The sequence below is a fragment of the Artibeus jamaicensis genome, unplaced genomic scaffold (assembly GCF_021234435.1).
Source record: "Artibeus jamaicensis isolate MK-2021 breed Jamaican fruit bat unplaced genomic scaffold, CSHL_Jam_final scaffold_286, whole genome shotgun sequence".
Lineage (NCBI taxonomy): Eukaryota > Metazoa > Chordata > Mammalia > Chiroptera > Phyllostomidae > Artibeus > Artibeus jamaicensis.
In genome coordinates, this window is record NW_026522034.1 from 9,975,656 (window position 1) to 9,988,542 (window position 12,887).

Sequence of the window (12,887 nt, forward strand, 5' to 3'; positions counted from 1 at the left end):
AGACTTCTAAACCACCATAGGTGGTGGTGAGGAGGGATGTTGAGAGTTTTGTGTTTTATAGTCACCTGTCAAAATCCTGATGCTTATTCTTATTTCTGTCTTGACACCAAAATTCTTCTTTGAAACATATGCATATGGACTAGTCTCATTAGGTAACGAATTTCACCAAAGAATTGCAATTTATAAAGAGTCCAATGACTATGTTAGACTAAAAATGTATATTTGGAATTAGGTCCTCACAGGTAGACTAAACAGCAAAGCAGTGCATTAGTAAAACAGAAGTCAGATCAATAAAAAAATTAAAATAGCAGTAAAGAGAGGAAAAATGTAAAATATAAAGTTATATGAGACTCGTAGGACATAATAAAAGTTCTATGAGTATGTAGAGGTGAAAGAGAGTGGATCAGAAGAAAGAGAGAAGAGAAAATGTCTGAAAATGTTCCAAAAATCTTGAAAGACATCAAGATCAAGCCACTGATTCAGAAGCCTCTGAGAGTCCCGAGGAAGATAAATGCAAAGGAAACCACTCTAAAATACATCAGAGTAAAGCTCCTAAAAAACAAAAGCAAAAGGACAACATTAAAGCACCAGGAGAAAGGGATGCTCACCTTCAAAGGAGCAACAAGAAGACAGCAAGTTTCACAGTAGAAATTATGACAGCAAATAGATAATGGAGTGACACTTTATACTGCTGAAAGAAAATAATTGCCAATCTAAAAGGTCAATGGTCAATTATATAATCTCCAAAATTACAGGTAAAATAAATACATTTTAGGGGAAAAAGGTTAAGTAATTTTTGCTAGGAAACATGCATTTGAAACAAACAAAAACCCACTAAGGTAATTCAGCAGACAGGAAAAAACGATCTAGATGAAAACAAGGAAATAAAGAAAGGAAGGAATAATATAAATGATGGTAAACAAGTAAATATAGAAAATATCAGTAACATGCGTTGGTCATACTTATTGATATATAGGAACCTCTATTCTGGAATGAGCACCCATATGTCAAACTTTTATCTCAACATCTCCTATTTTAAGTCTAATATACACCTCCATCTTAATACATACAAAGTGGAAATTATGGTCTTCTCTCCAAAACTACTGCTTTAGTTACCTAGTTGGCCCTGTCCTGTGAGACACCTCTCTTTGCTTACTCTGCTCCAGCCAGTGTTCTCCAGTCACAACATTCTCCCTGTATTTTCTCAGATCTCCAGGACTGTGCCTGGTCAGAGCCTTTGCAACTTCTATTTCCTCCGCCTAGGATGCTTTCTCCCCAGAAACATGCATAGGTAACTGTTTCACCTCTTTTATTTTCTTCAAATCTATTCTTAATTATCTTCCTATTGGTCATACTTCCTGACCGTACTTATCATTTTTAACACCCAACACTCCCTATCTTTATTTTCCATCTTATTTATAGCTATGCATTTTACTTGTTTTGTTTTTTGTTCTTCCCTAATGAACCCTGTGTTATGCAGGTGGGTATTTGACATATATCCTACTGAACTAGAATATCCACATTATGAAAACATAGCCAATCAGTCTTGTTCAGTGAAAAGAAATCCTGAGCAATACTTGAAGTATTATTTTTATAATACACAATTTACAAATGTAGAAAACAAAGCAAACAGTTTTTATCAGGCTCACTGGCAAATAAGTATTAAAATCAGAAGTAACACTTAAAATAGTACAACTCATAATCCTTTTTCTTTATCATTGGACTATACATATTATCTTTCCAAATCTCACACTACTGACAGAGAGAATTAGATCAGTTCTTGTTTTCCAGCTGAGGACAAGCTGAGCTAATGTACACAGGGACTTGTTAAGATGGCCATGTAATTCTTTTAATACATCTTATCTCAGAGAGCTAATCTCTTAGACGATTTCTGTTGAAATTGAAGTCTACTCATTGGGGCCTCTTAAGGGGAGAAGCAATAAAGGTCTTTGAGGGACTTCCTAGCCTCAAGCTATAATCAGAAATATTCGCTGGGATTTTTGAACTTAAGACATTAATTAAAAGAGTCTAAAATAATACGTAAAATGTCTTTGGGAATATGGTAGCCATATTTCCCACAGGAGAAGCAAAGAGAGATGGCCTTCAAGGAAAAAGCTAAAAATGAAGCCAACTCAGGGGAAGGCAGAAGTATAGGAGACCACCGACTGTTTTTAGTGCACTTTTTGTCTTACTGATTTTGAGCAGAAATTCAGAAAGACTTTTCCACATAATGTAACCTAATTGTTTTCAGGATTCTCTATTTTTTCAAAAATTGTCTTGATGTGAAATCTATTTATTTCCATGGCATAAATAAAAATGTAATCTTGTGTGTATATAAAAAATGAAATGTATAAATGTAATAGTGTGTTTATATATGAAAGTCAATGGCCAAAATACCACTCCTTAAATTGTTTACATTTTCACAGTGATTTGAGATGAGACCTTAAAACAATCTATATAATAAAATAAGTTTTTACACATTTTAGTGTGATGTGCTTTCAGATGAGAAGGAGAGGTAGAGATTAGGAAGAAGCACACTAAACTGTTCCCTTGTCCTTGGGTACACCTACGACTATTTTTGCCCTGGGAACCTCAAAACACATGCATGTCAGGACAAAATATATTTTGAAAATAAATAAATAGCCCTGGCTGGTGTAGCTCAGTGGATTGAGCACGGGCCTGCGAACCAGACAATCGCGGTTCGATTCCCAGTCAGGGCACATGCCTGGGTTGCAGACCAGTTCCCTGCAGGCCAGTTCCCAGCAGGGAACCCACAAAAGGCAACCATACATTGATGTTTCTCTCCCTCTCTCCTTCCAAAGATAAATAAATAAAAAATATAAAAAATAATAAATAAATAGACAAAATGTAATACTTATTAAAATGTAAATTATTCAATAATTATACAGTAGTGACAGGCTTATTTCCATATGTGGGACTTCTGATAAAAATACAAGTTTGTTCAGTTGAAAAATATAATCTGGCTTCTCATTAACTCAAATGTGAAATTTTAAAAATGATGATTATAGAAGGACATGGTACAGAGTTGCATAATTCCACATTGTCTAGTACATATCTTACATGGTTTCAAAACCATACTTAAAATATAGTTGGAATTTATATACTTTCTTGCTTATTTGATAATTATTCTATGTTTGTAATAGTGTTTCTCAGGGTAAAAAGAATATTACATTACTGTTTTTCAGCTGCTGGATTTGACAAGCTCTCCTGAGACCTAGGACTCTTCCCAGGGCCACCTTCACCAAGGGGAAGGCAGTGTTTAGTTTCTGCGAGAGGATCATGAAGCCAATGGCAAGAAGCCAGCCGAGTTCCAGACAGGCATTCCCCAAGGTCCCCTGAGCTGGGGGTGAACTTGGACCCCGAGACCGAGCTACAAGAGCTGAATACCATAACCAAGGAAATTGAAGTAGGTGGCAGTCGGAAAGCTATTACAATCATTGCTCTTTTTCTTCAACTGAAATCTTTTCAGAAAAATCCAAGTGTGGCCAAAACGCAAACTGGACAAAAAGTTCAGTGGGATGCACGTTGTCTTTAATGCTCAGAAAAGATTTCAGACTAAATAATTCAAAAAGCCATACAAAAAAATAAGCAGAAACATCCCAGGGACCGCCCTCTGACAGCTGAGTATGATGTGGTCCCGGAGGATGGGGTTTTCCTGAGTGAAATTGCAGGTAAGGGAATGCGCTGAAGCTGGCAGGCAGCCGGCTCCTAAAGGTTCATTTGGATAAAGCATGTGGTGGAACGCAAGCCTGAAACTTCTGCGGTGTATGAGGAGCTCACAGGCAGGGATGTTCATTTTGCATTTCCAGAGTTTCAGCTGCACACAAAATTGACTAAATAAAATATTCAAGAAATATTACTAAGAAAAAACTGTTTCTCTAGAAGTAATATTGCTTCCTTTCATCCAGGAAAGTGTTATTTGAGTTCTAACACCCAAGAGTTATATGATAACCAGTCCGTGCTACCAAAAACAATATGACACATTCCATCTACAATTTACCTCCATCTCTCTTCACTTTATATCACTTCCTATCTATATTTTATTTTAAACATTGAAGAACTATATTCCAATGTTCTTAATATGAAGAACAATTAATATTCCATTCTTGTTTAATGCTTGCTTGCATCCATGTATTCCTTTAATCACTTCCCAAGGATTATTTTTCCCTATTTTTAAACCATTAAATGAATTATTACCTGGAGATTTAATTAATTTTCATTTGCAACACTTTTCAGATCATTCATAAAGCTAATGTTAAGATTAATCCCTATATCAGCTCCCTTCAACCTAATAGTCTGTTATTTTTCATTATTCTTTGTTTGCTATCTTTCAGCTTATTGTCAGTCTTTCTGACAACCCTCAAAGGGCAGGTACTGTGAGTCAATTTTTCAGACAAGGTAATAGAAAAATATGAAACAACTTTGTGTCTTATGGTAATGGATTCTCCTATAGCAAAATTCTATCAGTGAGTAAAAACTACTTATAAAATCATTTATCATTAATGTGAGTACTTATAATTATTAATCTAATGTAGTTTAGTACTTTTTGCCCTAATAAATATATAGTAAAATAAATCAGAATGTAAATCCAAATTGCATCATGACATTTAAACCATTTTATGAAAAGACTTTACTCATTTTTTAAATATATTTTATTGATTATGCTATTACGGTTGTCCCATTTCCCCCCTCTGTCCCCCTCTGCCCTGCACACCCCCTCCCATCTGCATTTACCCTCTTTAGTAAATGTCCATGGGTGATACATATAAGTTCTTTGGCTTCTATATTTCCGATACTATTCTTAACCTCCCCCTGTCTATTTTCTACTTATCATTTATGCTACTTATTCCCTGTACCTTTTCCCCCTCTATTCCCCTCCCACTCCCCACTGATAACCCTCCATGTGATTTCCATTTCTGTGATCCTGTTCCTGTTCTAGTTGTTTCCTTAGTTGTTGTTTTCTTAGGTTCAGTTAATAGTTGTGAGTTTCTTGTCTTTTAACTGTTCATATTATTTTCTCTTTTTCTTAGATAAGTCCCTTTAACATTTTATATAAGGGATTGGTGATGATGAACTGCTTTAACTTGACCTTATCTGAGAAGCACTTTAACTGTCCTTCCATTCTAAATGAAAGCTTTGCTGGATAGAGCAATCTTGGTTGTAGGTCTTTGGATTTCATGACTTGGAACACTTCTTTCCAGCCCCTTCTTGCCTGTAAGGTCTCTTTTGAGAAATTAGCTGACAATGTGATGGGAACTTTTTGGTAGGTAACTGTCTCCTTTTCTCTTGCTGCTTTTAGAATTCTCTCCTTATCTTTAATCTTGGGTAATGTAATTATGATGTTTCTTGATGTGTTCCTCCTTGAGTCCAACTTCTTTGGGACTCCCTGGGCTTCCTGGACTTTCTGGACGTCTATTTCCCTTGCTGGATTAGGGAAGTTCTCTATCATTATTTTTTCAAATATGTTTTCAATTTCTTGCTCTTCCTCTTCTCCTTCTGGCACTCCTATGATTCTGGTGTTGGGTCATTTAAAGCTGTACTGGAGGTTCCTAAGCCTCTCCTCATATTTTTGAATTCTTATTTCTTCATTCTGTTCTGGTTGAATGTTTATTTCTTCCTTCTGGTCCAAATCACTGATTGGATTCCCAGTTTCCTTCCCTTCACTTTTTATAGCCTTCATCTTTTCCTCTGTTTTGTGAATACTTAACCAGTTCTGTGAGCATCTTGATTACCAGTGATTTGAACTGCGCATCTGATAGGTTGGCTCTCTTTTCATTGCTTAATTGTATTTTTTCTGGAGCTTTGATATGTTCTTTCACGTGGGCCATATTTTTTGCCTTGGGGTTCATGTTATATAGTAAGGGGCAGAGACTTAGGTATTTGCTAGGGTGGGGCAACCCACTTTGCTGAGATGTGGTGATATATGTGGGAGCGGTGTCCAAGAGAGAACAATGCAGCCTGTTCAGCTTTCTGCTGGCTTTCAGTCACTTCCTCCACTACCCACAAGCAAATTGGACTCTTTTGGTGCTGATTCCTGAGCGGGTGGGTTTGTGTACATTCTAGGACTCTGTGGGAACTCTCCTTGGATGTTAGGAGTTTCTCTGGCAACCTCAACTCTCACAGGTTTTTTCAGTCAGAGGTTTTGAGGCTTTAGTTTCCCACACTGAAAACCTGGGTTTCACAGTCTGGCTTGCTCCCCAGTTCCTCCTCCCAGCCTATCCACACACAAGTGGGAGATCACCTGATCCTCCAGCTTCCCCATTGCCATAAGTCATTTCTACCCAGCTGCCCATCTCCACCCCTCCTACAGGTCTAGATGAATGTTTCTTCTTTAATTCCTTGGTTATTAGACTTCCATACAGTTTGATTTTCTGTCAGTTCTTGTTTTTTGTTTTTGTCATTGTTCATCTTTTGGTTGTGCAAGGAGGTGCAGTATGTCTACTACTTATGCCTCTATCTTGGCTGGAAGTCCTACTCTTATTTGTACTAATTTCTGAATGCAAAGCTAGCTCTTTTCTTTTTAGTTCCAATTATGAACTAGACCCAACTAGTTCAATGTGTTGTTCAGTTAATGTAAAATATTTGCTAAATTGCTGTGTATAAAAAAATGTACAGTTCATTACAAACACTCATAAATAAGCGCTCTAAACATAGGGGAGTTATCTCATCTGGTTCAGAGGAGGGGAAATATTTAAAGATTAGTGTTTTGTAATTCCCTCTGGAAATTCCCTGTAGCCTTCAATCAATACTCATCGGGTTTATCCAGTAAACCATTTTAATTTATACAATTTTTCTAATATCCCCTTAACAATCTGACTTCTCAACTATATCTTATTAATTATTAAAGCAGGCCTTTCTTTTCCTCCTTTAGTGATATAAGTTTTGCATGAATTTCTACTTTTTCCAGATTTCTACTTTAAGTTACCAAAGAGAAGAAAATGCTGGTTATATTTAATTTAACTACATTTTCATAACAATGCATATAATGTTATTATAATATTGATTCATAATTATACAATAATTTCTGAAACCTAATTGATTATATTAGCTCAGGCATTGCCAAATATTTTACGATATAAAATACATTTTTAATGTAATTATAAGAATGCCTCAATATATTTATCAGATTAAAGCAGAATATATATGTATGAAACAAATGCAAGGAAATGAAGGTATGGGTGGTTGGCCTCTATTTGCGTATCCAGACTTCCACACTTCTGTACCTCACACACCCTTAGACGCCTCCAGTGAACTCTAATAAGGTGAGAAAATCAACTTTTTGTCTTGCGAAAATGGGCATGAAGATATATGGATTAAGATATACATATGCAGTATATACAAACAGCCAGTTCAAGTGTTAGTAGAATAGAAGTCAAACATGCACACGCACACAATATTCTGAAAAACCTAGAAGTATTCTATAGATACAGAACTACTTCCAAGCAAGATTTTACTCTGTTAGCTGGCATGTGCCAAATGTACTTTTTTAGTGGATTTGAAAATCTTCTTTCATAAAGCCTATTTGTAATTAATTTCATATTGTAGTTTATATATGACACATAAATCATTTTTCTGCTGCATTTCCCAATAAAATTTAATGTGTTTGACACAATAATAGGTCTCCTATATCACTGGAAAAAATTATTGCTCCAAAGTTCTCTTTGAACAAAATTTGTTTTCCACATTGATTTTTTAAGTAACTCTACTAAAAATCTCTTCTTGTTTATTTATATTGTTGTTCAATTACAGTTGTCTTCATTTTCATGCTACCAGTTTCCCCCTCCCCACCCACCCCCACCTTCTATGCTCAGTCCTTTCTCTCTTTGGCTTTTGCATGGGTCCTTTATACATGTTTCTTGATGACCTTCTCCCTTCTTTCCCCCATTATCCTCCTCCCCCCCCCGGTTACTGTCAGTTTGTTTTTTATTTCAATGTCTCTGGTTCTTTTTTGCTTGCTTGTTTGTTTTGTTGACTAGTTTCCACATATAGATGAGATCATATGGGATTTTTCTTTCACCACATGACTTACTTAGTATAACACTCTTCAGTTCCATCCATGCTATTGCAAACAGTAGGAGTTCCTTCTTTCTTTCTTCTGTGTAGTATTCCATTGTGTAAATGTACCACAGTTTTTTGATCCACACATTTACTGATGGAAACTTAGGGTGCTTCCAGCACTTGGCTATTATAAATTATGCTGCTATGAAGATTGGGATGCATATGTTCTTTTGAATTCATGTTTCAGGATTCTTAGGGTATAGTCACAGCAGTGGAACTGTTGGGTCCAAACACAGTTCCATTTTTAGTTTTTTGAGGAAATTCCATAGTGTTTGCCAAAGTGGTTGCACTAGTCTGTATTCTCACCAAGAGTGTGTTAGGGTTCCCTTTTCTTCATAACCTTGCCAGCACTTGTTGTTTGTTGATTTGTTTATGATGGCATAGAGCAAGGGACATAAAGGAAAGAATAAACAAATGGAACTTCATCAAATTAAAAGGCTTCTGCATGACTAAAGAAAACATCAACAAAATGAAAAAGGAACTAACTGCATGGGAAAATATATTTGCCAATGATACCTTGGACAAGGATTGGATCTCCAAAATATATAAAGAACTAACATGACTCCTCTCCAGGAAGACAAACAATCCAATTAAAAAATGGGCAAAGGACCTGAACAGACACTTCTCCAAGGAGGACATACAGAGGGTCCAGGGACATATGAAAAGATGCTCAGTATCACTAGCCATTGGAGAGATGTAAATTAAAATTACAATGAGATACCAACTCAAACCAGTCAGAATGACCATCATAGACAATCTGAAACTAATGCTCAGCTAGTCCAAATAAAGAAATAAAGCACACAGGAAAATAACATTTTTTTGAGAGAACTGCTCCAGTATCTTTTGAAACCCAAAATATGAAAAATGAACAAATTTTCCATCAAAGTAATTTAAATCAGAAAGTATATTTATACAACAGAATTATATAAAATATTGTCCTTTCTTGTATAAAAGTAAAATTACATAGTTATTAAATGGTGATATTTTCAATATCTGTTTAGAAAAATGTCAGTGATTTCCAGATCATGCAAGTTTTAGTTGTTGAAAGTATACTATAATGTTTATTGACAGTTAAATACTTCCACATTTAGTATTTGGCAAACTAAAAATATTATATTACTATTCGTGTAATTTGACATGTTTCTGTCTTGGATACTTGCTTATTATATTTGACAAAGCTTTGAAATTAGGAGTGTTGTCCATATAAATTCACATACTTAGCTAACAATTTTAATTATTCAGGTGAAAGGTGAAAAACATTTTTCCTCTTAACTGTAACTGTGATTTGGAAGTGGAATAAATATAATCATGCCATTAAGGGTGACTGGACAATTTTGCAAAGTCTAAGATTTTCAGGTTTATTGCAGTCCACACCTCTTTTGGGCCCAGGGAAGTTAGGCACTTTGCTGTCTGCAGCTGGTGCTTTAGAAGGAACACACCAGGCTTTTCTACACTCGTGAATCTTACCATGTCCCTGTCCTCATAGAGGGTCTGAAATGTCCAGGAGATGGTATTACCACCTGAGCCAGTACCCCTCCTTTTAATCCACAGTGGTGATATTCAAAAATCCTGGACTTTCCTGTCCCAAAGGACTGTTGCCAGGGCACATTGACTACAAAGGTTTGCACATCTCTGAACCTAAAGGTAGCTAGGAGGCAACTGTGGCCAGGGTGGCGGGGGGTGTAGGTAAAGCACTGGCAGTAGAACAGTGGTGGGGGCATGGTAGAAGGTCAGAGGAATTTGCAAGCTGTCCCTCCCTTCCCATCACATTTCTACATAGAAATCTAAAGAGTCCAAGGGATAGACATTCAGTCTGAACCTCCAGGTTTTTTTATGAAGGTATTTATCAAAGGAAAGGGATAAAACATACTTTAAATTATAATTTGTTGTTTAATATGTAACTTTCAAATATTTATAAATATAATGTATAAACCTCTGTACTCTGGCCCCAGGCACCCCAATATTACACACAAACCCGATTATGATGAGAGCCTACACATCAATTGATGAAGATTGAGAATAGACAATCCTAATTAACAACCAATTTGAATAACTTAGTTTCCAAATATTTGTTCTAGCTTGTTTTCCTATTTCTAGGTGGGCTAAACTGACAGTCTGTGTGGTCTAATATAATGACAAAAATTCACTTTACATGCTGTTGTATATATGAAAATAGAAGACTCATAAAATATACTAACCATATGTGTCCCGGGGGAGTTATTCTTCAGAAGATAGATAATGTTTAAATGTTTTATTTAAAATCATTCATATTTTTTTAAAAAATAATTATCACAAGACCTCTGATGATATAAACACTTCTTGGTTTAAAGGGTATACAATAATAGGATTTTGATGATCATGAATTATATACGATTATATTTTCACAGATATTGCCCGAACACCAATTTTATGAGTGAGTGATCTTCAAACTGTGTCAAATGGAATATATTTTCAAGGTTCAAGGTTCAAGATGTGGTTCATAAGAGATTATAAAGACAAAACAGCCCCTAAAACACCAGGTTCCTATATTAGAGTTATTTCATTATGGAATATTTTAATCAAAAATTTTTACAGAGGCTAATAGACATCTTTTTTTAAAAGCATATTCCATAGTATAGGTATTCATCTTAATTTCCTCAACCAGCATCTAATGAAGAACTTTTTTTAATGTTTCTATACTAAATAGGTATACTAGCCCCTCTCCATTTTATTCCTTCATTCATTATCACTCATGTAAACATGTATTTATTCAACAAATTAATTGAGGCCCTGCCACATATGAGACACAGGTATGCATACATACATACATACACATGCACCAGAATATTACATAAGGAAGTTAATAATATAAAGAAGATAGATAAGTAATTGAATTTAAAGTGATAAAACAAACTATCCCCATTTACCTGAATTCTATATTTAATGAAAATATCTGTCAAAAATGAGTTGAACTAAAGACATTGTCAGATATTCAAAACCTGAATGAATTAATCTATAGCAGATACATGCTTAAAGTAGTACAACAGGAAGTTCTTCATGCAGAAGATTATACTAGATAGAAATATATCAACACAAATGAATAAAAATCACTGAAAATGGTAATTAGCTTAGACAGCAACTCATCTCAGCCCAGATGCCAGACATTTAAGTAAGAAGCAAGGTAATTTCAGTCCCCAGGAATTCAAACCACTCCTGTATATTTTCTAAATTTACTTTTATTGTATTGTTCCATTACCATTTATTTATCCCCTTTACACTCTCTTCCACCTCCACCCACCCCCCTCATCCCCCCTAATCACCGTAATGTTGTCCAGATCCATGAGTCCTTTCTCTTTACTGCTGGATGCCTCCACCCCTAACCACACCCCAGAGCTGGCAGTCTGCTCTCTATGAGTTTCTCTCTATTTCACTTGTTAGTTCACTTTGGCCAAAGGATTCCAAGTATGAGTGAAATCACATGGTATTTGTCTTTCTCTGACTGGCTTATTTCACTTTGCATAATGTTCTCCAGGTTGATTCATGCTGTCGCAAAGGGCAAAAATGTCTTTTTTACAGCTAACTAGTATTCTGTTGTGTAAATGTTCCATTGTTGTTTTATCTACTCATCTACTGATGGACAGGGGCGGCTTCCAAACCTTGGCCACTGTAAATAACATTGCAATGAACATAGCAGTGCTTATATCCCTTCAAATTAATGTTTCCAGTTTCTTCAGATAAGGCAGTTCCATTTTTTAATTTTTTGAGGTAACTCCACACTGATTTCCACAGTGATTGCACAAATTTGCATTCCACCAATAGTGACAAAGAATTCTCCTTTCTCCACATCCTCACCAGCACTTGTTGTTAGTTGATTTATTGATGATAGCTATTCCGATAGGTATGAGGTGATATCTCATTGTGGTTTTAATTTGCATTTCTCTGATGATTAAATTTGTTTGTTGTTTTTGGGGTTTTTTTCATTTAGTGTGAAACAAGCATTTGAGCATTTCTGGTACCATTTGATGTTATATATTGAAATGATTGCTGCAGTTACATTCAACTCGCTATTGACATATTTTTGACAAGGCAAGGGTAATTTCGACAATTTCTTTTACAATAAGTTATGAGATAGATAAAGCCATTTAAATATGATTGATCTCCCATCAGGAGACAAAAAGTTTATAGTCTTTTTTTATGTCCGTGGTAATTGTTAATTTTTACCTTTGAATTGCTAAAATGACCTTTCATTTAATTCTAGACCATTCAACCTGATAATATGTAAATATATACTGTATTAGTGTATCATCACAGTCATATGTGAAATGAGCAAAGAATATAAGGAAAAATAAATTTCACCTTCTTTCCTCCACCCTCTCCTTTCTCTTCTCCAACAGCTATGATTCTATGCCTGTGTTTCTATTTATTTTGTTCACTACATTTCACATGTCAGTAAAATTATGTGGTAGTTTCTTTTCACTGTCTGGCTTATTTCACCTACCTTAATGCCTCTGGGTTCATCCATGCTGTTGCCAAAGGTAGGAGCTCCTTCCTTCTTACTGCTGCATAGTATTCCACTGTGCAAATGTATCACAGTGTTCTGATCCACTTATATACTGTTGAGCACTTAGGCTGTTTCCAGATCTTGGCTGTTGTAAATAGCATTTCTATGAACATAGTGGCACATAGGCTTTTTCTGATTAGTGTTTCATGGTTTTTAAGATTTATTCCCCCAGCAACCTAGGTGCCCATAAGTAAATGAATGGATCAAAAAATTGTGGTACATATACACCATGGAATTCTATGCAGCAGAGAGAAAGAAGGAGCTACTA

The 12,887-nt window shown here is 35.5% G+C and overlaps 1 pseudogene; it reads left to right on the plus strand.

Annotated features, from left to right (window-relative positions):
- The first annotated feature begins 426 nt into the window (after positions 1-426).
- Positions 427-3,862, plus strand: LOC119042634 (40S ribosomal protein S7-like; annotated as a pseudogene).
- The last annotated feature ends 9,025 nt before the right edge of the window (positions 3,863-12,887 follow it).